Source organism: Amblyraja radiata, chromosome 29, assembly GCF_010909765.2.
Source record: "Amblyraja radiata isolate CabotCenter1 chromosome 29, sAmbRad1.1.pri, whole genome shotgun sequence".
Classification (NCBI taxonomy): domain Eukaryota; kingdom Metazoa; phylum Chordata; class Chondrichthyes; order Rajiformes; family Rajidae; genus Amblyraja; species Amblyraja radiata.
In genome coordinates, this window is record NC_045984.1 from 6,976,050 (window position 1) to 7,003,498 (window position 27,449).

The window sequence follows — 27,449 nt, forward strand, 5'->3', positions numbered from 1 at the left end:
TCCTGGCATCACATCACTCCAGTCCTCAAACAACTTCACTGGCTTCCCATCTCCCACCGGATCACCTACAAAATCCTGATCCTCACCTACAAAGCCCTCCACCATCTGGCCCCCCCATATCTCACTGACCTCCTCTCCCCCTACCAACCCGCACGGTCCCTCAGATCCACATCAGCCGGTCTCCTCTCCATCCACAAGTCCAACCTCCGCAGTTTTGGGGACAGAGCCTTCTCCAGGGCAGCTCCCAGGCTCTGGAACTCCCTCCCCCAACTGATCCGCAATTCCGCATCCCTCACCATCTTCCAGTCCCGCCTCAAGACCCATCTCTTCACCTCTGCCTATCCTTAGCCCCACGTCCCCCTCCCTTTTCATCTGTGCATTAATTGCCTCATATTGTGTTTTGAATTGAATTCTGTCTTTACTTTGTGTACTAGTCATGTCTCTACTATTTATTTCATTCCCCTTACATGTTTTTTCTCTACCTGCTAAATTTTTGTAAGGTGTCCTTGAGACTCTTGAAAGGCGCCCATAAATAAAATTTATTATTATTATTATTATCTATGGAGAGAAGCAATAGGCGACGCTTTGGGTCGAGACCCTTTTTGAGACTGATGTCGGGGGGGGGGGGGGGGGGGTGGGAAAAAGAAAGGAAAAAGTGGAGACAGTAGGCTTGTGGGAGAGATAGGAAGGGGAGGGGAAGGAGGGGAAAAGCAAGGACTATCTGAAATTGGAGGTCAATGTTCATACCGCTGGGGTGTAAGCTACCCATCATTGTTGAAGCAGTAAAGAGCAGGGAGGAAATGTAATGGTGCAATCATGTTGACGTTGATGGAAATATCAGAGAATGATGTGTTGGATGCGGAAGCTGGTGCGTGAAAGGCAAGGACCAAGGGAACGCCTTCTGTCTTGGAGGAAAATGGTGGGGAGTAGTGGTGGTGAGAGCAAAATAGAGTCATAGAGTCATAGTCTTACAGCGTGGAAACAGGCTCTTCGGCCCAACTTGCTCACAATGTCCTTTCTACACTAGTCCCATCTACCTGTGTTTGGTCCATTTCCTTCTAAACCTGTCCTATCTATGTACCCGTCTCAATATTTATTAAATATTGTGATAGTACTTGCCTCAAGTACCTCCTCTGGCAGCTCGTTCCATTGTGGAAAATTGTAAAAATGGAGGCGACACACGTGGGGCTTCATCCACAACTGCAGGGGGCGGGTGGAAAATTGCATTCCCTATGAAAGAGGTCATCTCAGATGCTCCAACGGCGGAAAGCCTAATCTTGATTTATACCTCGATTTATACCTCGGCAAGGCCAGCAGCAAAATCAAGGACAAGTTTACCCTGGCCACCCTCTTCTCCCCTCTCCCATCAGGCAAAAGGTATAGAAGTGTGAAAACGCTCACCTCCCGATTGAGAGACAGTTTCTTCCCAGCTGTTATCAGGCAACTGAATCATCCTACCATAACTAGGGATCAGTGCTGAACTAGTATCTACCTCTTTGATAACCCTCAGATTATTTTGATCGGACTTTGCTGGCTTTACCTTGCACTAAACGTTATACCCTTATCATGTATCTCTACAATGTAAATGGATCGATTGTAATCATGTATTGTCTTTCCGCTGACTGGTTAGCATGCAACAAAAGCTTTTCATTGTACCACGGTACACGTGACAATAAACTAAACTGAAATTGAACTGAAACCTCTCCAAGTTCCTTACAGATTGGCTGAAGTCATGCTCCACGATTCAATACTCTTCTTACTCCTCCATACTCCTGTTCCATGATTCAATTTAAATCCAAGTTGATCAATACCTTGCCCTTGTTTACTTTAATTCCATTTCCATAATATTCTTACCGCAACAAAACCATATACAGTAAATGTAATTGCTTTAGGAAAGATTTTGCAGTGAAAACACAGGTGGTTGTAAAATATCTCTCCCAGGACTGACTGAAATATTGCTGCCCCATAAAAATTCAGTAACGATCATTACAGACATGAACAAATCAGTCTGCGTGCTTCACTGTTTTATTTGCCTTTTAGAATTTAGAGACACATCATAAAAACAGCCCACTGAGTCCAGGCCGACCATTGATCGGGTTCACACCAGTTCTGGGATATCCCACTTTAGAATCCATTCCCTACACATTAGGTGCAATTTACAGAAGCCAATTAACCCACTAATCCGCACGTCATTGGGATGTGAAAGGAAACCGGTGCATCTGGGTGGAAACCCATGCGGTCACAGGGAAAACATGCAAACTCCACGTAGACAGCACCCGAGGTCAGGATTGAACTCACGTCGTGGCACTACGAAGCAGCAGCTCTACCAGCTGTGCCACTGTGCCACCCTTAAAGTATTTGTGGATATTCAAATACATCACTTTGTTGGCCACGAGATAGGGCCACCTTGATTTAAGATTGTAAAGCAGCATGGATGTTTTGAATCATTTTGAATCATAAGCTGCTGAAAGCTTACAGTAAGGTAGCATATTCTGAAGCTCACTCAAATGAGCATAAAGGTTTCCTAACCACATGTACAGGCAAATGATCTAGTTTGGGACTGTTACACCTGATTGTAGGTTGAGAATGGAAACTCTCTCAATCTTCCCCTTGGCCTCTCTGAGCGATGCAGTGAGGATGAAGTCCTTCTGAAGAACAAGCACCATCTCACAAACTAGCCATGTACTCACACCTGCCACTGCCGCCCCCTAGCAGCGAGCCTGAGTCACCCGATGCGGATCCGGGACACCCGCCTGGAGTGGGAGGCTTGCCTCCTGCTCGTCCATGATGACCGGGAATGGGGGAGGAGGGAGGAGGGAGGAGGGAGGAGGGAGGGAGGAGGGAGGAGGGAGTCCGCGGCGGCAGTGGATGCTAGAACAAAGGGCCGGTAAGAAGAAGAACAACCGGGAGTCTTACCTAGATGGACACAAACTGCTAGAGTAACCCAATCTTGTCCTTTCATAGCATTACTGTTGCAGTAATCAAGAAAGTGAATCGGTGTATTTGGCTCCTTAGATGTCTGGGAAGATTCAGCATGTGCTAGTGTTGGATAGGATCGAGAGGAGGTTTTTGAGAAAGATCAAGGGGATGATTGGGTTAATGTATAATGAGCGTTTAACGGAACGGGGCCTGGAGTTTAGAAGGATGAGGGGGTACCTCACTGTAACTTACCGAATAGTGAAAGGCTTGGATAGAGTGAATGTGGAGAGGATGTTTCCACTAGCAGGAGAGTCTAGGACCAGAAGGCACAGTCTCAAATAAAAGGACGTACCTTTAGAAAGGAGATGAGAAGGAATTCCTTTAATCAGAGGGTGGTGAATCTGTGGAATTCATTGCCGCAGACGGCTGTGGAGGCCAAGTCATTGGATATTTTTTAAGACGGAGATTGACCGATTCTTTATTATTAAGGGTGTCAGGGGTTATGGGGTGAAGGCAGGAGAATGGGGTTGAGAGGGAATGATAGACCAGCCATGATTGAATGGTGGAATAGACTTGATGAGTCCAATCCTGATGCACACTGATTCTCTTGAACTTCACTGATGCTCTTTTGAAAGTATTTTGAGAGGACCCATTACAGCCTGGTATTACAACTGCTCTTCTCTTGACCATCTGAACATGCAGAGAGTAGTGAATCCAGCCCAGCCAAAGTCATGATCCAATCGCCCTGTCCACACCCACTTCACAGAGTTGCTGACACCTACTCTTACTCTCAACTCTATCTGATTTAGTTATTCCGTTGCACTACTTCAGGTAACACCATTTTGTGGTTTTGAGCTTGTCGTTGTATTTATTGCTGTATATTTATCATCATTGTGAGTATTATTTACTCTGTGCACTTCATATGAATAAGGAATGTCATTACCCCATTTCTCCTCAATGGTAAACATTCAATTACTCTATCAGAAAGAAGTGCAAAGGTCCCACATTCAATGTGTAGGAAGGAACTGCAAATGCTGGTTTAAACCGAAGATAGACACAAAATGCTGGAGTAACTCAACGAGACTGGCAGCATCTCTTGTGAGATGGGTGACATTTCAGATCGAGACCCTTCTTCAGACTTCTTTTGAAGAAGAGTCTCGACCTGAAACGTCACCCATTTCTTCTCTCCAGGGATGCTGCCTGTCCCATTGAGTTACTCTAGCATTTTGTGTCTATCTTCGGTCCCACATTCAATATACAGCCAAGGTCACTAAATCAGTTTCTGGTCAATTAAACCTTTATTGCTTTGTGGAACCTTTCTTTGGGTAGAATTGTTGCCAGTGTGCTTGCAACGTAACAATGACTGGATGACACAGTGGCGCAGCGGTCATGTTGCAACCTTACAGCACCAGAGGCCCGGGTTCGATCCTGACTACAGGTGCTGTCTGTGTGGAGTTTGTACGTCCTTCCCTTGACCTGCTTGGGTTTTCTCCAGATGCTTCGGTTTCCTCCTACACTCCAAAGACATACAGGAGTCTGAAGAAGGGTATCGATCCGAAACTCCACCCATTCCTTCTCTCCAAAGATGCTGCCTGTCCTGCTGAGTTACTCCAGCATTTTGTGTCTATCTTAGGTTTATAGATTAATTGACTTAGTTAAATTGTAAATTGTCTCCAGAGTGTGCTGGATAGTGTTAGCGTGTGGGGATTGCTGGTCGGTGCAGTCTCAGTGTATTGAATGAAGGCCCTGCTTCCGCGCTGTATCTCTAAAGTAAACTAAAGACTGGATTGCAAAAATACATCATTGGTTATGACATGTCTTTAAAATATCCTGATGTCCTGCATGCTGCTACCATAATCACATGTCTTTTGTTGTCATCCAGCCTGGGCTAATTGGAGAAAAAATTCTACCCTGACAATCAAGTTCCCGCTAACAATTAATCAGCTGTCTCCTCCTAGCCCTCAGAGAGTTTGCCCCAGTACAAAGCCATTTATAATAGTAAGATTAAACGAGAACTTACCAGTTTGAAGTTTGATCTGTATTTTATGAGGAGTTACGATGAGGGATTACGTGAAGAACCCGCTCAGCGCGCATGCGCGGCATACTTCCAAGCAGCGGTGTGGAATCACAGATAGACACAGTTATTTGAAGTAAACGTAGTAAAGAAAAAGAGACATCAGTTATTAGTTTGATCCATACAATGAGGGTGGGAGCGGAGGGCACGTAATCCCTCATCGTAACTCCTCATAAAATACAGATCAAACTTCAAACTGGTAAGTTCTCGTTTAATCTTACTATTTTACTTCGGAGTCACGTGAGTGACTACGTGAAGACTTCAAAGCTCTGTGATTTCAAACCGTGTAACAGTTTTATTTCACTCACTGCCGAAGTTCTTGAGGGAGGAAGTGTTATCGTAATCAACCAATTAATCTGTTTTTCGAGAAACAAAAAAGATATTTGATGTAGATGCTGCCCTAGTGGAATGAGATTTTAAATGTATTAGTATCTATTCCGGCAGCCTTCAGTACCTGTTTGAGCCATCTTGAAATGGTTTGGCTCGTTACCCGGCCATGAGGTTTCTTGTGGCTGACCCATAAGGCTTTTTCACTCCCTCTGATATTGTGGGTTGTGTCTATGTAATGTTGTAGATGGGTCACGACACACAACCGTGGCTCTGGTGGGTAGGCCCGGAATACCACTACTGGATTAGCTGTTCCTGGCCTGCTTTGTTTCACCAGACACTGTATGATGAATGTGATCCGATCTGGGGTGGTCACCATGTTGTCCAGCCTCAACTTGTGTAGTGACTGGACCCTCTGAGCGGATACAAGTGCCATCAACATGAGCGTCTTTAGTGTAGCTTGCTCGAGGCCGAGGGATCTGGCTGGTGGCCATTCCCTGAGGTATGTCAGGACCATACTGATAGCCCAAATATGGGTATACCTGGGCTTAGGGGGCTTGATATTGAAAATGCCCTTCATCAGTTTTACCACCAGTGGATGGGATCCCATCGCCTGTTGTCCTGGCGCTGGTTGTTGCGTACCTTGTCCCTGTTTCCTGGCAGTACTTCTCCCATTTTTTGATGCTGGTTAAGTACTGCCTCTTGTTGGATGTTCGAAGGGATGCCGACATGGTGGTGATGGTTTGTTCGGACAATCCTAGTTCCAGGTAAGGTCTGTTCAAAACCTGCAACCCAGGAGTTTAATTTTCTCATGGCATGGGTGTTTAACTTACCTGGTAGGTAAGTAGCTGATAGCCAAATATGTCTTTCGACACACCCTTGCCAAATCATGTTGACCAATTTGTCGCATGATAACAATTTTATGCCGCCCATATGGTTAATATAAGCCACCACCATAGTATTATCAATTTGTAACCGAACATGCAAGTGCTGCATATTAGATACATATGCTTTTAAACCATAAAAGGCGCCCAACATCTCTAAATAGTTAATGCCCAGTGTAAGTAGTAATGATGACTCTAGGTTAGTCCATCTACCACCTGTGCTGGATATGGAGTTAGTTGCTCCCCAGCCTGAGCACTGGCATCTGTTTGAATAACTAAAGTAGGGTTAGTGATGATGATAGGGCTGAAACTATGCCAAACGTTTTCTGCCCACCACTGTAGCTCTGATATTGCTTCAGTGGGTAATTTCATGACACGATCATAGTGACCTGTATGTCGTTTTAGTGCCTGTACCTTTGCTCTCTGTAAATTTTGATAGTGCAAAGGTCCGAATTGTGTAGCCGGAAATGCTGCTACCATTTCCCCAATTACTCTTGCTACTTGTCGAATAGTTGGTCGCTCGTTGACCATTAAATTGTTGCATGATTGTGCTAATTCAACCATTTTTGCCTTTGGCAAGGTAACAGTCATATGGACTGAGTTAATTGTGAAGCCCAGGTAGTCCATGATAGTGGATGGCTTCAACTTAGATTTATCTGGATGTAGGACGAACCCCAGAGTTTCGAGGAGCTGTTTTGTAGCTGATACTGCTGCCACAGCCAATTCCATAGTTTTCCCCTACTATCAGAATATCATCCAGATATGCCATGACAATATGTTTTTGTTTTCTTAGTATTGCCATGGCTGGTTTCAATATTTTGGTGAATAATCTTGGGGCTGAAGTTAGACCATTGGGCAATGCTTTGTACTGCCATAGCTGTCCCATCCAGATAAATTTTAGGTATCTGCGATGATCCTTGTGTATGGGTACTAGATAGTAGGCATCTTTGAGATCAATGCTTGCCATGAAGTATCCTTTGGAAATCAGTTGTTTGGCAGTAACAAATGTCTCCATTTTGAAATGTATGTACTTAACAAACTTATTTAGTGATGTTAAATCAATGATGAGGCGACATCCACCATCTTTTTTGGTTTTAGTGAATATATTCGATACAAATCCCAAAGGTTCATGTTTGGTCTTTCCGATGACCCCCTTTGTGATAAGTCTCACCAGTTCAGCTTGTCCCTCACGTTTCTCTTTGACGGAGGGAGAAACACCCTTTGGGCCCAATGTTGAACTGGCGGCGATTTTTCTGACATGAATTGTATTTCATATCCACTAATGCTGTTGAGTATATAGTTGTCACTCGTGACAGTACCCCATGCTTCTTTGAACAAGTGTAATCTCCCCCCTGTTAGTAAAGAACCCTTACTCTATATGCTGGCAGGAACCAGACCCGCCTACCTCCATGGTTATTGGGGTTTCTTCTGTTTTCTCATGTTCTTGAAGGCTTTGCTTGTCTGACGTGCTGGCGATGTTGGGGGGTGGCGCATTTTCCATGGGGTCCGCTCTGGGCCCTGATCTAAAAAAGATCTTTGGGGATAAATGCAGTCCCCGAGCTTTCACCAGTCCCATATTGAGGACGGCGACTGGTGGATGCCGTGGGGTGCTGCCGCTTGGGTATTGTAGGTCTTGGTTTGCTCGTCCCGGGGCCTGCCCTCATGAGGCTGAAAGTTTTCAATGCTTCTTCCATGTCCCTTACCTTTTTGGTGAGGTCCTTCCCGAATAACAGAGCGTCCGTCTCTGCAGCTGGGGCTTTGCATAACCCAGCGAATTTGGGATTGAGGGCAGGTCTTATGATTTCCCGTCGGAAGTTTCAAACTGAGTGTTGCACATCAATGCCAGTACATCCTGCTGGCAGGTATCCATCTCCGTGCTGTCCACAGAATGAGCAAAGGCTGTGATGGCCAACGTCAGGAGCCTTAGGATCCGCTGTAGCTTGAGTTCATGGTTACAAATGTGTGACCCCACGTGCCCCCAGATTTGGCTGTTCACAGTCAGCACTCTGAGGCCTCAAAGTTCTCTGGTGCTGTGTAAAGATCTAGTGCCTCAGAAAGCACCTTCCTGCAAGGGCTTATTCGAAAAATGATTTATGCTGGCCGTGTTTCGGTTCCAGCAGTCTTCCAGCACGTGGGGTTGCTACATAGCGGTCCATCATACCCAGCAGCTCTTCCTGCTCCTGCACCCCTTGCATACTCCCGATCTCGTCCGCCAGCCCCTGTTCCAGACCAGCCCAGCCCTGGTCACCAATGCTAGCCTCCAGTAATGAGGGAGCAGAGGGCAGTGCACAAGACACTGTGGAGGGGGTGCCTGATCTCCCTCCGCGAGAGCGCTCTTTCTGCGCATCCCGCTGGAGCTGCTCCAATAGCTGTTGGATGCAGCTCAGGCGGCTGTCTCTCCTCCGTTTAGGCGGAGACATGTCTCCGTCCGACGAATCGGGAAACACCGGCCGGTTGGTTTTCCTGGTGGATTTTTTCCCCCCAGTCCGCTGTTCAGGCGTTTAGCGGGACTGGGCTTGGCTCGGTGTCGGGGATGGTGGAGCGCTCTATGAGCGGTCCTGCCGCCTGCCGCTCCAGCGGCTCAGGCGGCTGTCTCTCTCCCATGCGGGTGGAGAGACGTCCCCTCCGATAAGTCGGAAGCTACCGGCCGGATGCCTCTTCGGCTGGCTATGCATCCAGCCCGCTGCTCAGGTACTAGCGGGCTGGGCTCGGCACGGTGTCGGGGAATAGCGGAACACCGGACCCGGTAATTCCTACCGCCTGTTACTGCCCCCCCTGCAATGGAACGCTCCTCCGCTGGAGTCGAGCGGGGGACAGGTTCTTCTAGAGCTTTTGTGCCTTGTAGAAGCGAGAGCGCCCCTCAAGCAGCACGTCTCACAGGCACCTGCTCCGAGAGCCGCTCCAGCGGCTCAGGCGGCTCTCTCTCCCCCCGTGCGGGTGGAGAGACGTCTCGTCCGAATTCGGGAAAACACCTGCCTAGAACGGGGGACAGTTTTGTTCCAGAGCCTTTTTCTCTGCCTGCAAAACACAAGCAGAAAAGGCTCCACTGTAATAGAAACCCGACCTCAGGGTACTCACCTGACGGTCCGTTTCATTCTGTAGCGGGAGCGCCTAACTCCCGTTGCAGCCGCTGTTGCACTGCTGGCGTTAATGCCGCGCATGCGCGCTGAGCGGGTTCTTCACGTAGTCACTCACGTGACTCCGAAGTAAAATCCAGTACTATTATCCAGATGGGCAGTGAGGATCAGTGAGCTGAGGGATAGGAACATACTGAATTAAGGGTGTAAGAAGAAACTGTTGGTTTAAACCGAAGGAGAGCTTTTGGATTGCAAAGGTGATGAGGCAAGTGGTTGGAACATACAGAGGAAATATTGTCCCTTACATTATCTTGCTACTGATATAATTAAAATTGAAGCTGCTCTATCTTTCAACATTAATCAGGAAAATGTAATCACATACACAGAATTGAATATATTCCGTCAAGCATTAAAATTAATTGCATTGAGTAAAATACGCCAACTTCTTACTAAACAGGGTTTGGCATAGAGCGAGAGCTGGATTAACATAAGTAAACACTCATGGGACAAGCTAGAACTTGTGAATATGATGAGCTGTGTGACATTCTTCCAACTGCGAAATGAGTTATTTTGTTTTGTAAAGTACGATATTTTAAATCAAGTCAACTTTATTGTCACAAAAAGTTGGAGTAACTCAACAGTCAAGTCAAGTCACATTTATTTATATAGCACATTTAAAAAACAACTCTCGTTGGCCAAAGTGCTTTACATTTGTTATAAGAATAGTATAAACAAACAAACTACATACATATATACATATATACATATAGCCCTCGCTCAGTAGACGTCAGGAAAGGCTTGGGAGTATATATAAGTTTTTAGTCTTGACTTAAAGGAGTCGGTGGAGGGGGCAGTCCTGATGGGAAGGGAAATGCTGTTCCACAGTTGCTGTTCAACAGGTCAGGCAGCATCTCTAGAGAAAACGAATAGGTGACGTTTCGGGTCGAGACCCCAGTTTCAGATTCGATTTCTCTCGATAAGAAATGTCACTTATTCTCCAGAGATGCTGCCTGACCTACTGTGTTACTCCACCATTTTGTGTTTATCTTCGGTTTAAACCAGCATCTGGAGTTCCTTCCTGCACAACTCTACTGCTGCGCCACTGTGCTGCCCTGTGCCTTTTCAATCAGTTGAAGAACCCGACTGTTGTAAGAAAGTAGCCACCTCCTGTACCAGGTGGTGTTAGACTTTGGGTTTCTGTACCTTCTGCTCGACGGTAGTAGTGGTGATGATTCTTAATGACAGATACTGCCTTCTTCAATCAGAGCCTCGTGTATGTGCTTCCGCTGGTGGGAAGGTCTGTACCAGTTATGGGCTGAATATAATCACCCTCTGTAGCCATTTGCATTCTTGTGCATTATAGTTGTAGCGCTTCTTTGCCCTCTACATGAGCTGCGCCCCAGGTTCGTAAACTTTAATTCCCTTATAGGTGTTAGTTAACCCTTAATTTAAGTATTTATGCACTCTTTTAATTTGGACAATAGGGCACCTTTAATTTCAATATTAAATGGTATACCTTACTGTAGAAACAGTTAAAATAAATCAACTGACAACTATGTTCCAATGAATTACCTTCACATTTATTCTATTAATTAAAATAAAAAATATGTTGGTCAGGGAAATACAAAATAAAATATCAATAACAAAAAATATGGTGTTTTACTGGTGTTTCTCACACAGATATTCAAACAACACCACTCAATAATCAATCTTTTATAGTACCTTTAAGTATTAATTACTATGTGGGCCCACACACTCACTCACACAAGCCGGCAACATGAAAAACAAAACAAGAATAACCCCACGTTGCAGGCCTGGTCGAAGCTGGAGAGCGTCGCGGCCAAATACAGTTGAAGTCGACAAGTGCACAGTGCAGAAGCTCACAAGATGGCGGGCGAAAGGCACGTTGCTGGTGATGACGGCTGGCGGGCGAATGGCGAGCTGCTGGCGAGTTGGCTGACCAGAGAGGACCCCATGTGGCAGAAATCTCCCTTCTCCCTCGTTGTCTCCAGGGCTCAGCTAACCGCTGCTCTCACTCTCCCCGTAATCACAAAGTCCAAACAGCGACAGTCTTTAATCCACACCTCTGAGCTGAAGGGGTAGCTGCTAGGCTACGGCTAACTACGCTAATGACGGAAGGCAGCGGCAGAGGAAAAGTCTTTGAGCTCAGCAAGCCGCTGCAGCTCACAGTCCAATAACCACGTTCTCTGTAAAAGTCTTTATCTTACCTCACTGCGAGGAAAGATATTTAAACTGTTTACTGACCGAGTAGGACAGTCAAAACTTATTCTTCTCAGTCTCTGTTCTTCGTATTTCTCTCTGCTCCGCCCGCGGACTTCTTCTGTCTCTCTTCCGTTCACCGATTACCCACAATCCCCAGCTCCCGCCCCCAAACCAATCACCACACAGGAAAAATGATCTAACTCATTAACAACAAATCAAATGCATTTAAATCCATCCACATAGGTTGTATGCGGTTTACCACACATGTTCACCAAGTACACTGCAGAAAACTATTTAAAGGGGCAGTAGTGCATATCAATGTGAACCAGCTAATGACATCAAAACACATACTCACAGCAAAACTTATATAAATCTCTTAATAAGAAAAACTAATGAAATAGTCATGGATATGAAGTTACACAGGGCTACATAGTTGTTCGACCAGGCCATGATGCAACCAGTCAGAATACTTTTTACAGTGGATCTGTTTGTTAGAGTATGCGGTTCAGGAATTGGAATTTGCTAACTCGCTCCACTACTGACTCACCATTGAAACTGGCATGTGGTCTCCATATTTCTGCCTTCAGAAGTTAATGAATAGCTCTTTAGTTTTGTTAATGTTCAGATAGATTGTTATTGAGGCACCACTCAACCAGGTATCCTATCTCTCTCATAGAAACAAGGAACTGCAGATGCTGGTTAGCAAGGAAAGCCACAAAATGCTGGAGTAACTCAGCGAGTCTAGAGGCATCCCTGGAGAATAGGTGACGTTTCAGGTCAGGACAATTCTTGAGACTGATTGGGTCCATGTCTCCCTACTTACGTTGACTCATCACCAGCTGTGATTTGGCCAACAACAGTATAGACAATAAAGGAATCTAATCTATATCTAATCTAATCTATATCTTCACCATATAGATGGCATTGAAGCTAAGCCTAGTCATACAGCTATTTTCTCAACCATCATTTCCAAAACATAAAAAAAAGAGGACACTGGAAGTACTCAGCAGTTCAAGAAGCTTTGGGGGAAAAAGGTATAAGTCAACATCTTGAGTCGAGACTCTGTATCAGTCCTGACCCAAAATGTAAGTTTGCATCTGTAAGTAAGACACCAGGCATTGCAAACTCTTCTATCGTCACAATAACTTGGAGGAGACTAATGTTCATATGATGCAGCGTGATTTATAAGGGAACAATTTTATTTTAGATTTAAAACACCTACTTATAAATTGCCAAGCTTATTTTGTAAGGATATTATGGCACATTGAAACAAGCAAGATACAATTGAGCCACAAGCACAGTCAAAGGACGAATAAGATCAACGGGGTGAAAACCTTTCCCTTATTGATAAACACCCCATCAGTCTGAAGAAGGGTTTCGGCCCGAAACGTCGCCTATTTCCTTCGCTCCATAGATGCTGCTGCACCCGCTGAGTTTCTCCAGCAATTTTGTGTACCTTCGATCTTCCAGCATCTGCAGTTCCTTCTTGAACACTTTGTCTACTCCACTGCGATATCTCCTCAAGGTATGCCTACTTTGAAGAAGTTCTCCTCCTCTCTCCGGAGACAGTTTCACAACCTCCTCTGATCAGTTTGAAGAAGGGTTTCGGCCCGAAACGTCGCCTATTTCCTTCGCTCCATAGATGCTGCTGCACCCGCTGAGTTTCTTCAGCAATTTTGTGTACTTCTGATTTTTTAATTTGCATGGTTCCTAGAATAATGAAAGGCTTGGATAGAGTGGATGTGGAGAGGATGTTTCCACTAGTGGGAGAGTCTCGGATTAGAGATCATAGCTTCAGAATTAAAAGACGTTCTTTTAGGAAGAGATGAGGAGGAATTTCTTTAGTCAGAGGGTGATGAATCTGTGGAATTATTTGCCACAGAGACTGTGGAGGCCATGTCAGTGGATATATTTAAGGCAAAGATAGATAGATTCTTTAGTACGGGTGTCAGAGGTTATGGGGAGAAGGCAGGAGAATGGGGTTAGGAAAGATAGATCAGCCATGATTGAATGACGGAGTAGACTTGATGGGTTGAATGGCCTAATTTTGCTCATGTCACTTGTGATCTTATGATTTTATGGTTCGATACTGATCTTGATCTGTGAACGCATCTGACTGTGACATTGTCAAAACAATAAATTATGGCCTTATGAGATTGGACACACAAGGTCTAAAGACAATTTAAACTTAACGTGTTTCCCTAGAATCTGATGATATTGAGGATAACACTTTGTTGATTCTATTCTCCCTTGAAGACAATACAGTTTTATTGAGCAGGATATGAAACTCAATCCTCTGACCTCAATTCCTGGCCAGTACATTTGATTAAAATCACCCCTGCGTAGGCATGACTGATCACTTAACTTGTGCAACTCCTTGACTCCACTGATACGATCCCCCTGCACCAATCATTCTTTGTACCATACACATATCCCAGAGCAACAAAGCAATTAAATAGTTCAGTATCAATTGACACAAGGCAGTACATTTGTTTCCCGGTTGCCTAGCTATTCAAAGACCGATGTGCAGGATTTTGAAGGCAACCGAGACATGTTCTCACTGCAGAGGTTACTTGCTTTCAGGATGTCACATATATCTGCTACATATGGCCTTTCTAAGCTGGTCCCCAAATTGTTTAGTTTTAGTTTAGTTTAGAGCGGAAACAACAGGCCCTTCGGCCCACCGAGTCCCCACCGACCAGCGATCCCCTTACTACCCTACACACACTAGGGACAATTTCACATCTATACCAAGCCAATTAACCAACAAACCTGTACAGCTTTGGAGTATGGGAGGAAACTGAAGATATCAGAGAAAACCCAGGCAGATCACAGGAAGAATGTACAAACTCCGTACAGACAAGCACACGTAGTCAGGATTAAGGGTGTCAGGGGTTATTTGGGCGGCATGCCACCATGCTGCCCAAATAGTCAAATAAATAGTCCAAATCAGAACTGTCTGATCAGAAGTCTGAAAAAGGTTCTTGACTGGAAACGTCACCCATTCCTTCCCTTCAGAGATGCTGCCTGTCCCGCTGAGTTACTCCAGCATTTTGTGTCTATCTCCAAAACAGTGCCTTATATTCTGCTTAGTTTAGTGTAGTTTAGTTTTAGTGTCGTTTAGTATTGAGGTGCGGTGAAAAGCTTTATGTTGCATGCTACCCAGTCAGCAAAAAGACTATACATGATTACAATCAAAGCCAACCACAGTGTACAGATACAGGCTAAAAGGGATAACATTTAATGCAAGATAAACTCCAGTAATGTCTGAGTGTTGATTGTTTGAAGGTCTCCAATGAGGCAGATTGGAGGTCAAAGACCTCTCTCTAATTGGTGAGAAGGTGGTTCAATTGCCTGATAACAGCAGGGAAGAAACTTCCTGAATCTGGAGATATGCGTTTTCAAATTTCTGGTAACCACCCAATGGTATGAACATTGAATTTTCCAATTTCAAGCAATACGCCCCCAACACCCTTCTCATTCCCCTGCCCGCATCCCCACTGTAGCGTACACACGTATCTCCCATCATCTCCCACCACCCTTTGTCACCCTACTCTTTTCCCTTTGCTTCATGCACTCCTCCCCCATCCCCATCCCATATTTCTCTCAGTTTTCCCCTCCACCTGTCCCATTCCACCAGTATTTCTTCCTCAGGCTTTACATTTCATACCTTCAATGTTTCATTATAGCAAAGGGCGGCACTGTGGTGCAGCAGTAGAGTTACTCAGACCTGAATCTACAAACCTCTGATTTGGAAGCATGTAATCATGTAACGTCTTTCCACTGACAGGGTAGCACGCACCACAAAGGTTTTTCATTGTACCTCGGTACACATGACAATAAAATAAATTGGTAAGTTCCAATGAAGTTTCCTTCTCAAGATCTCTTCACAGTATCTGATTGGGCATCACTGCATGTGTTTGTGAATAAGTGCATATATTCCAGGCTAAGCAAAGCCAAATGCAATGTTGTGTTTACAGTGCGTGAATTCATACCAGAGAGACATATGAAGCAAAGCAGAAACCTTTCAAATTAGATTCACGGTCTAGACCTCTAATTCTGGGTAATATCCCAAACTAACTGTGTTCACATGGGAACGGTATTGGCTTTTAGCCTGTTGCTGAGGATTACTGGAAGGTTGTAAATGACTGTGTTGACTTTGATGTCACACAGCTGCCTAATGACCCCGAGTAGTTTTAGAAATTTGCTCTAATTTGTAATTCAGATACTTTTAAGCAGATTGCCAGGTTTCATCTATTTAGCTATCAAAACAGCACATCATATTTCACATGGGCAACTTGCAACCCAGCGATGTGAACATTGACTCCCCTACCTCAAGTAGCCCTTGCTTGTCCTCTCTCTCCGTCCCTCCCACATCCTCGTTCTCCAACTAGTTTCACTGTCCTCATTAAATTTTACTGATAGCCGCTGTCACCTTCCCTGCGGCTAACAATGAACCATTTTACATTTCCCTTGATCATCGTCCCCTTTGATCTGTCATCTTCACACGTTACCCTTCCACATCTCTATGTCTCCTTCTCCCCTAAGAGTCTGCAGAAGGGTTGTCAACCCGAAACATCACCCAGTCCTTCTCTCCAGAGATGCTGCCTATCCCTTTGAGTTACTGCGTCTATCTTCGATGTAAACCAGTTGTGTCTATCTTTGATATAAACCAGCATCTGCACTTCCTTCCGACACAAAACCTGCTTAATGCTTTTCTCACGGATTGGATTGGACTGGGTTTGAAAATGTAGCCCTTCTGTTATTCAGCTTCCATACAGTCTCGTCTCTTTTGCACAGGGAAGGAAAAAATATACAGACAATGCATCCATTATGCAAACCTTTGAAATGTGTTACTGTAACAGTGCCTTTCCACGTCTTTTTTCTTATGCACACTACAGGCACCCATTCAGAACACAGCAATGCATGCAATTACCCAGAACATTTATGAGCATCCTAATGGTCCAATTAGTTATAATTCCGAGTGGTATTGGGTGGCGGGGATTAAAGAAAGGAACATTTGAATCATGTAACCAGTTTAAGAGACATCATGCTGAGGAAAGAGAACATTTTCCCCAGTGTTCACATAAAGAATTCCAAGAGGTTACATGTCTGATTTTGGTCCAACAATACACCTTGAACAATCCCCCAACCCCTGTCACCATACCTGTCCCCAACAACATGAGAAGGGCGGCAGAAGCTGTTTACAACTTCCACACCAACCATTATAAGTGAGATTGAAAGAGTCATAGGCATTCAGAGCTGTATTTTTACTACAGCCTTAAACTCAAATGGAAACAGGACCTATAATCAATTCACACACATTGCAAGCCAAGAAGGTAGGCTTACATTTTCATTCATCGGACTGAAGGTCAGACATTTCATTTACTGTATATAGTAAATTGAACATGAAGATGGATCGCAAGGCTAGTTCAGAAGTGTTGTGAAACAAAGTGTTGTGGGCGGCATGGTTGCATGGCAGTAGAGCTATTGCCTTTGAACGCCAGAGACCCTGGTTCAATCCTGACTGAGGGTGCTTGTCTGTACGGAGTTTATACGTGTTCCCATGATCTGCGTGGGTTTTCTCTGAGATCTTCGGTTTCCTTCCACACTCCAAAGACATACAGGTGTGTAGGTTAATTGGCTTGGTATAAATGTATCAATGTAAAATTGTCCCGAGTGTGTGTAGGATAGTGTTAATGTGCGGGGATTGCTGGTCGGCGCGGACACGGTGGGCTGAAGGGCCTGTTTCCGCGCTGTATCTCTATACTAAGCTAAACAAAAAAAACTTTGATAAGAGAATATTTCAAGGCAGATGACCAAATGCTTGATCAAAGTGGAAGATTTTAAGGAGCAGCTTCAAGGAGGAAAATGGGGGGGTAAATAGGCAGCAGGTTCAGGAAGGGAAGTACAGAGCTCAGATTGTTGGTAAATGAGCCCACAATTTCCAAAAGCGGAGCAGTTAAATTCAGGGACATTTAATAAACCAGAATTTAAAAAAAAACAAAGTGCTGGAGTAACACGGCAGATCAGGCAGCATCTCTGGAGAACATGGATACGTGACGTTTTAGGTCAGGACCCTTCTTCTGACTCAATCAGACTGAATCCAAAACGTCACCTATCCATGTTCTCTACAGCTGTTGCAAGACCCAGAGTTACTCCAGTACTTTGGGCCTTTTTCTGTACACATTTGAAATTCCTTGCATCTATAAATCACAAGAATTGAAGTTTCATAAATACAGATGCAGATGCTGGACATCTTAAATAAATACAAACTGATTTAATTTACTGTTGAATTCAGAGTCAAGTCACTTCCAGAAATGGGGCGGAACAGTAGTGCAGTGGTAGAGTTGCTGCCTTATAGCGCCAGAGACCCAGGTTCGATCCTGACTACGGGTGCTGTCTGTAGGCACGTTCTCCTTGTGACTGCGTGGGTTTTTTCTAGGTGCTCTGGTTTCCTGACACATTCCAAATACATGCAGGTTTGTAGGTTAATTGGCTTCAGTAAATTGTCGCTGGGGTCTAGGACAGAACTAATGTACAAGTGATCAATGATCAGCGTGGACCGAAGGGCCTGTTTCCACACTGTATCTCTAAACTAAACTAAAACTAAACTAAAATGGAAATCTTGAAGTTCCCCCATGCTCTTTGGAAAGACTTCTCTCTGTCCCTTCTCTCTTTCCACAGAGCTGCCTAACCTGCTGAGTGTTTCCAGCATTTAGTTTTTCGCTACTGAAGGAGTTTAGTTAAGTTAAGTTCATTATCATAAGCACAAAGGCAATAAGATACCATAAGATACAGGTATAATGAACATCTTGCTTGTGGCGGCATCACAGGCACACAGACAGCAACATATAAAAATATAAATTTTACATTAATTACATATAAGTTTAGTTTAGTTTATTTAGTTTATTATAAAGCATGGTAACAGGCCCTTTGGGCCACCGAGTGCATGCTGATCAGCGATCCCTGCACACGAACACTATCCAACACACTCTAGGGGTAATTTTTTACATTGAAGGGCCTGTTCCATTATACGAGTTTACCCAAGAGCTCTCCCGATTTTTTTTTAATTAAAATTTAAAATTTTTTTTTTATTAGAAGCAAGTGAACAAAAATATAACCAGCGGCATATGACATAATACAGTTATTGTACAGTTTCAATTTTGACTTTTAGCTATAGTTAAGAGAAAAGAAGAGAGAAAAAGCAAGAGAGAGAGAAAAAGTGGAATGTGCAAGGATAGAACCCCTAGATACCAAAGTGGTGTAGCCAAAGAGTGAGTAAGTAAAAGAAACAAGAATGACGTAGAGAAATAAAAAGACAAAAACAGAGAGAAAAAAAGTGATGATATACCTGCCTCGCATCCCTCCCCACCCATCACCCAACCCGGAATTAGATTTAGCTCCGAGTTTAAAGAAAAATCAAACTCGTGGTGAGTGCGTAGAATGTATGTAGCGGGTACGTCGGAGCTCGGGACGTCTCTAAGCGGCTCATATCGCTAACGGCAGGTACTCGGGAAACGCGGTAAGCTCGTGAAGTTTTTTCAACATGTTGAAAAATGTGCACGAGAACCCCGTGTACCTACGAGCGGCTATTACCGTAAATCTCTGAGTTCGAATCAGGGGAAACTCGGGAGAACTCTTGAATTACCTCGTACAGTGGGACAGGCCCTTTATACCAAGCCAATTAACCTACAAACCTGTATTTCTTTGGAGTGCGGGACGAAATTGAAGATTTCGGAGAAAACCCATGCAGGTCACGGGGAGAACGTACAGACTCCATACAGACAGCACCCACAGTCAGGATTGAACCCGGGTCTCTGGCACTGTAAGGCAGCAGGTCTGAAGAAGGCTCTTTGCCTTGCCTATCTACTCCCTCCACAAATACCATATAACCATATAACCATATAACAATTACAGCATGGAAACAGGCCATCTCGGCCCTTCTAGTCCGTGCCTTATTCTTATTCTCCCCTAGTCCCATCTACCTGCACTCAGACCATAACCCTCCATTCCTTTCCCATCCATATAACTATCCAATTTATTTTTAAATGATAAAATCAAACCTGCCTCCACCACCTCCACTGGAAGCTCATTCCACACAGCTACCACTCTCTGAGTAAAGAAGTTCCCCCTCATGTTACCCCTAAACTTCTGTCCCTTAATTCTCAAATACCATCTAATCTGTTAAGTTCCTCCATCATTTTGTGTGATATTCAACTGAATGCCACTTCAGAGCTTTATAGCTATATAAAAAGAAAAAGGGTGGCTAAGGTGAACGTTGGTCCATTGGAGGGTGAGACTGGAGAGTTGTTGGTGGGGAACATGGAAATGGCAAAGGCATTAAACGAGTATTTTGTATCAGTCTTCACCATAGAAGACACAAAAAATATTCCAACGCTGGATAAACAGGGGGCGGTAGGAATGGAGGAGCTAAATACTATTAAGATCACCAAGGAGGTGGTATTAGGGAAATTAATGAGACTGAAGGAGGATAAATCCCCTGGGCCTGATGGATTACATCCAAGGGTCTTGAGGGAGATAGCGGTGGGGATTGTGGATGCATTGGTGATAATTTTCCAAAACTCCCTGGAGGCAGGAACGGTCCCAGTGGATTGGAAAATGGCCAATGTAACACCTATATTTAAAAAAGGAAGTAAACAGAAGGCGGGTAACTATAGACCGGTTAGTCTAACATCGGTGGTGGGTAAAATGTTAGAGACAATTATTAAAGAAACACTAACGGGGCACTTGGATAAACATGACTTCATCGGACAGAACCAGCATGGTTTTGTGAAGGGGAAGTCCTGTTTAACGAATCTGCTCGAATTCTTTGAGGAAGTAACAACCCGGGTGGATAAAGGGGAACCGGTGGATGTGGTATACTTGGACTTCCAAAAGGCTTTTGACAAGGTGCCACATAAGAGACTATTGCTAAAAATAAAAAATTATGGGATTGGGGGTAATATATTAGCATGGGTAGAGGATTGGCTAACAAATAGGAAGCAGAGAGTGGGGATAAATGGTTCATACTCGGGATGGCAACCGGTAACTAGCGGGGTTCCGCAAGGGTCGGTGCTGGGACCCCAGTTGTTCACAATTTATATAAATGATTTGGAGGAGGGAACCAAGTGTAATATATCAAAATTTGCGGACGATACAAAAATGGGAGGAAAAGTAGGGGATGAGGAGGATAGGAAGAGTCTGCAAAAGGATATAGATAAGCTAGGTGAGTGGGCAACAACTTGGCAGATGAAATTTAATACTAATAAATGTGAAGTCATTCACTTTGGGAAAAAAAATGATAGGGCAAGTTATTTTCTAAATGAGGAGGAGCTGCGTTGTAATGCAACGCAAAGGGATCTAGGGGTATTAGTACATGAATCACTAAAAGTTAGTATGCAGGTGCAGCAAGCAATCAGGAAGGCCAATGGAGTTTTGGCCTTTATTGCGAGGGGGATTGAGTATAAAAACACGGAGGTCTTGCTGCAGCTGTACACAGTATTAGTGAGACCACATTTGGAATACTGTGTACAGTTCTGGGGTCCATACTTAAGAAAGGATGTACTAGCCCTGGAGGCAGTGCAGCGAAGGTTTACAAGATTAATTCCTGCAATGAGGGGATTGACATATGAGGAAAGGTTAAGTAGGCTGGAACTCTACTCTTTGGAGTTTAGAAGAATGAGAGGCGATCTCATTGAAACATATAAGATCGTGAGGGGCCTTGATCGGGTGGATGCACCGAGGATGTTCCCAATGATCGGGGAAACTAGAACTAGGGGACATAGTTGCAGAATAAGGGGGGGCTCTTTTAAAACTGAGATGAGGAAGAACTTCTTCACCCAGAGGGTGGTTAATTTATGGAATTCACTGCCCCAGGGAGCAGTGGAAGCAGAAACTTTAAATATATTTAAGACTAAAATAGATGGTTTTTTAGCTGCCAAGGGGATAAGGGGCTACGGGGAGAGGGCAGGGATATGGACCTAGGTATGGTTAGTATAGTAAGACCTGAGTGATCTCCTGGACAAGTGTCGATCGCCTGGATTGGGGTCGGAGAGGAATTTCCCGGATTTTTTTCCCGAATTGGACCTGGGTTTTTATCCGGTTTTTTGCCTCCCCCAGGAGATCGCGAGGTTCTTGGGGTGGAGAGGGGTGATAGCGGTATAAAGGGGAGGGTAGTGTCTTGTGTTCTGTGTCTTGTGTCTACTGTTTGTGGGTAAGTGTGTCTGTTTAGTGTTCAGCCATGAGCGAATGGCGGTGCGGGCTCGACGGACCTGGTGGTCTACTCTCGCACCTACTTTCTATGTTTCTATGTTTCTATGTTTCAGAGTGTCTCCTGGCACATTAAAAATGTTGCGTGTGTCACTTAAGTTGCTAGGGCTTCAAATTACGCCCTCTCCTAATGGCAACCAGGTATCTGGGAAAACATATGGTGTTAATGTCATTTGGAAGGGCTGCTCTAAGAGATAGTCATCATTTCATGTTCGTGCTGCTGCGAAGATGCCCTGTAAAATATGTCATGTTAACTTCTGGGGCACACAGCCAAGATCGCAGCAGCACTCCAGCAGTAATTATTCAGGAAATTCTCTCAGGATTTATCTGGTAAAACAGTATGCATGAAGCTATGCACCGTGTACTTGGTCCCAGCCATTTTACTAGCTTTCTTCTTTGGTCTGAAGGCCGAACTCGAAGCTCCAAGCCACTGAGTGTGTTCCTCCGTTCTGACGCTGGAGTTCCGATCAACCCGGCGACAGGGCCTGTACATCAGGCCGTCCGTAGCGGCGACTGCGGAGGGTTCAAAGGCCCCGACCAAGGGTGAACAAAGAGGAAGATGACTGAACTTTACTTTATTGCCTTCCATCACAGTGTGAAACGTTGATTCCACTGTGGTGGATGTTTATGTTAAAATCTATCGTGTGTTGTGTTCTTTTTATTCGTATGGCTGTAAGGCAACTCAAATTCCACTGTACCAATTGGTGCATGTGACAATAAACGTAACTTGAACTTGAATGGGTGCAGACAAATGGGCAGAGCAGAGCACACTTGCGTTTGCAGGAGGGAGGCTCAAGTCTGCAAGGTGGTAACATGTTTCTCCTTGGCTGTGCAGAACATCATAGTCACAGAGCCATGCAGCACAAAACAGGCCCTTCAGCCCAACTTGCCCATGCCGACCATCTACACTAGTTCCACCTGACTGCGTTTGGCCCATTTCCCTTCTTATCCATGTACCTGTCCAGATGTATTTAAATGTTGTGAGAGTAACTGCCTCAACTATCTCGTCTGGCAGGTCGATCCATATACCCATCATCCCCGGTGTGAAAAAGTTGCCCCTCAGGTTCCTAGTAAATCTTTCTCCTCTCTCCTTAAACCTATGTCCTCTGGTTCTTGATTCCTCTACTCTGAGCATTCACCCTATCTATTTGCCTTATGATCTTATACTCTATAAGATCACCCCTCATCCTCCTGAGCCCTAAGGAATAAAGTCCTAGCCTCCTCAACCTCTCCCCAGAGCTCAGGTTTTGGCAACTTCCTGGCAACGTCCTCGTAAATCTTCTCTGCATTCTTTCCAGCTTAACAACATCTTTCATACAAGAGGGTGATCTAAACTGAACAAAACAATCCTAATGTGGCCTCCCCAACATCTTGTACAACTGTAGCATAGCAATCCAACTTCTATACTCAATGCCCTGACTGATGAAGGCCGATGTACCAAAAGCCTTCTTGACCACCCTGTCAACCTATGTTGCCATATTCAAGGAACTATGTACCTGCACTCCTCGATGCCTCTGCTCTACAACACTCCCCTTCCACCTCTGGACCTCTTCACCAGGAATCCCAGGCTGAGCCCAAGAAACTGTTGCCCTTTTCCCTCTACTCCAAAGACACTCTCCAGCATATTGCTCTCAGCTATAGCACAGGGATTCATCGCCGTTTGCATGCGGTGGCAGCTACTAATTCCCTGCTGTTCCAAAATTAATTAAAGTTCAGGGGCACCATGCCCACTGTCTTGTAATTGCCCAATCAGGTAAGGATGAATTGCTGCCCCCAAACCTTCGGCGGCAGCAACAGTGTAAACAACACACATAATTGAATTGAAAGATAGAGCATGGAAACATGCCCTTCAACTATCGATCACCCGTTAACACTAGTTCTCTGCTATCCCACTTCCACATCAACTCCCTGCACACTCGGGGCAACTTTACAAAGGCTAATTGGCCATCAAACCTGCACATCTTTAGGATGTGGGAGCAAACTGGAGTTTTCGATGATTGCATGATTCGATGGAAACCCATCCAGTCACAGGGAGAATGTGCAAACTCCACACAGACAGCATCCAAGGTCGGGATTTGACCTGAGTCTCTGGTGCTGTGAGGCAGCAGTTTCACCAACTGTGCCACTGTGCTGCCCTTTGTTCTACAAATATGGTGTCTAGTAGGCTGGACATGTTCAAATTATGGGAACCAAATAATTGGACTAAAATTATCTATTAACGCAAATGCTCAAGCAGACTCCGCCTCTTTAGCATTTGTTTTTATCTGAATCAGACTAACATCTAATCAAGTTATTTTTTTTAAACCTTCCCAATCAAAAGCCACATTTATAAACAAAAGACAATATATTTTGCAAATCAAAGGCAGTATCTGCATTGTCCATTAGGGGTGTTCCACATGAAAATGTATTCCAGCCATACATGTCAATTACTATGGGATATAATGAATAGCAAAACTAATAGAAACGGCACCGGTCTTCATGAGTTTGCAGAGCCAGGCAGGATTAACCAACATTAGGTTTGATTCTCAGAGGGTCCCAGTGGACCCTATTTCAGGACGTGATGTGGTTCTCCCAAAGCCACACTGATAGAAGGGGATTTATTGACAACTTAATACACAGGTGCTGATGTGACATTTTCTGAGCACTCGGTCAGGCTGCTTTGAAGGCGAAGGATTATGGAGCAGAACAGCTTCGATTACCATCCAACTGGTACGAACCTTGGAATCTTGCGTGATTAAAATAGTTGCAGAGCAATAACTCATTTCCACATATATTGTGGTCTCAGTCAAAAAAAGAAAGCTCAAGAATAAACTGAATTAATACCCATCGATCCATTTTAATAAAAGATATGTAGGAAGGAACTGCAGATGCCGGTTTAAACCAAAGGGAATTAGGATCATAATAAAAGATCCTTTGCATAAAATCTCTGGGACAAATTATTCAGATTTAGTGTTACACAGCATGGAAACAGACACTCCAGCCCACTTGGCCATGTACTCTTATACTCTAGTTGCATTTGCCCATATCCCTCTAGAGCCTTCCTATCCATGCATCTGTCCAAATGCCTTTTAAAATGTGTTATTATACCTGCCTCATACACTTCCTCCGTCAGCTCATTTCATATATGTTTAAGAAACAATTAGACAGGTACATGGATAGGACATGTTTAAAGGGCTATGGGCCAAACGCAGGCAGGTGGGACTAGTGTAAATGGGACATGTTAGTCGGTGTGGGCAAGTTAGGCCGAAGGGCCTGTTTCCACACTGCATGAGTTTATGACTATGACTATATACAGACCAACTTCTCTGAAAACGTTGCTCCTAATAGATAGATAGATATAATAACTTTCCCCTCACACCTCAAAGCTATTCCGTGCAGTTATTGATTCCCAAAACCTGGGAAAAAGACTATGCATTCAAACTATGTATGGCCTTTATTATTTTGTAGACTTGTACAAGAACACCCCTCAATCTCCAAAGAATAAAGCCCAAGACTGCCCAACCACACACTATAATTCAAACCCTCGAAGTCCTCGTGAATCTTTTCAACTCTTTCCAGCTTTCCTATAGCAAGGTAACCAAAATTGAACACAATATTCCAAGTGTGGCCTCACCAATGTCTTAAACAATTGAAACATAACGTCCCAACTTACTCTGTTCCCACATTGATGAGGGGCAGTGTGTCAAAAGCCTTCTACACCACCCAGTCCACCTGTGACACAATTTTCATCCGGTGTTTGAGTTCTATTACAAGGGTACACCCAAGTGAAACCAACCTAACTTTTATTCTTAATTTTACGTGGGCATTGTCTAAAGATTCACTTCGTAAGTCATTGAATTGTGGAGTACGTTTCCACATAGGGCACTTGAACTAATGTAATAATACAATTTAAAAGGGAATTGAAGAATGTTAAAATGATGAGCAAGGAAATTAGATGGTGGCAACTGTCTCCAGTGAAAGTGCTCACGGTTGTGGTGTCTCTTTCAGGAAATGTAGCTGTAATAAAAGCAAGGAAACTGGGGTCTCCGATGTGCAAAAAGGTAATGAGATGGGGAAAATAGCTCAGTGCATTCAGGTGGCTATGGGAAATGCCAGCAGTATTTTACAGATTTTGGACAATGGACATTGATTAGGATTTGGGCAGAATTGAGAGAGAATTGAAGAAGGAGCCTGAAGAAGGGTCTCGACCCAAAACATCACCCATTCCTTCTCTCCAGAGATGCTTCCTGTCCTGCTGAGTTACTCCAGCATTTTGTGTCTATGTTTGAGAGAGGTATTGCTGTTGGTTTGTTATTGTCATGTGTACTGAGACACAGTGGAAACAACACTTTGTTTTGTGTGCTATCACCCAAGAAAATCATATAATGTATGGGCACATTAGGTAATGCAAAAGTGAAAATAGACGGAATGCAGAATGCAAGGGTGCAGCTACAGAGAAAGTGCAGATAAAAAGAGTGCAGGAGCAGTGACAATGTACATTGGAAGATCGGGAATTCAACCTTAGCATATGAGAAGTCTGCTCGAGAGTCTGGTTGCAATCGGGAAAGAAGCTGTTACTGAATATGGTGGTGCATGCTTTCGAGCCTTTGTATCTTTTGCCTGACGGGAGAGGGGAGAAGAGAGAATGACCAGAGTGTGAGTGGTCCTTAATTATGTTGGCTGCTTTCCCAAGGAAGGTTGGAGGGGGAGGCTGGCTTGTTTTCTCTGGAGTGTCAGAGGCTGTGGGGAGACCTGATATTAAATGATGAGATTTAAGATTTCCCCAGGTTGGAATTGTCAAGGATTAGAGGGCACAGCTTTGGGGTGAGAAGGCCAAATTTTAAAGGAGATAGGTTGAGTAGGTTGTTGCACAAATTGTGGTGGGTGCCTGGTACACACTTCCAGGGGTGGTGGAGGAGGCCAGATATGGTAGAGGCATTTAAGAGGCTTATAGGTAGACACATGGATTTGCAGGGAACATAGGGGTGTGGATCACATATAGGCAAGGAAGATTAGCTTGATACAGACATTGTGGGCTGAAGGGCCTGCTGCTGTGCTGTACTGTTCTATGTTCTTTGTTCAAAAAATGTTGAAGTGAGGTTTAGGCACCAAACCTTGCTTGTACATCTCCAGATGTAACTCGAGGTTAATATAATCAAAGCTTGAAGCATAGTCATTACATTCAGATTACTTTTTTGGAAGATGCATTATAATAAGGACATTATAAACTCAACTTCCTTGAACAGTATAAGGAGTATTTTTTAAACAGGAAAGTACTTCACCATTCATGAACAACAAAGCAATATCCAGCTGCCACAGCCTGGCTTAGCTTCAGAGCGCAGTGCACTCTCCCTGCAGAATGGGTAGCACAATATGCACTTTATTGTGACAGATTTAGACTAGTCACAATGACTTGTGAAAGGAAATAATACTTTATTCAATTTTCAGAATCTTTTCAGCCAACGGTTGCCTGGGAAAGGTAGTTACATCCTTCCATTATACGGTATTTATATATAATCTCTGGAAGATAATCACGGTTTTGCTTACATTTACTTCCTAGCCGTTATAAAAGGGCAAGAGATATTATATTATTTCACATAGTTATGTACAAGCCAGCTACTTGGCATCTTATTTCTGAGGCATATTTAAAGAAAGTAACACTGATTACTTTCTCCCGCATATATTACAGTGAGG

The 27,449-nt window shown here is 44.2% G+C and overlaps 1 long non-coding RNA gene across 1 annotated transcript; it reads right to left on the reverse strand.

Annotated features, from left to right (window-relative positions):
• Nucleotides 1-2,096: 2,096 nt before the first annotated feature.
• Nucleotides 2,097-14,248, reverse strand: LOC116989684. The gene is made up of 3 exons (XR_004416291.1): nucleotides 14,227-14,248; nucleotides 13,189-13,190; nucleotides 2,097-2,138 (listed from the first exon to the last, which is right to left on the reverse strand). It is a non-coding gene; the product is annotated as an uncharacterized LOC116989684 (long non-coding RNA).
• Between the last annotated feature and the right edge of the window lie 13,201 nt (nucleotides 14,249-27,449).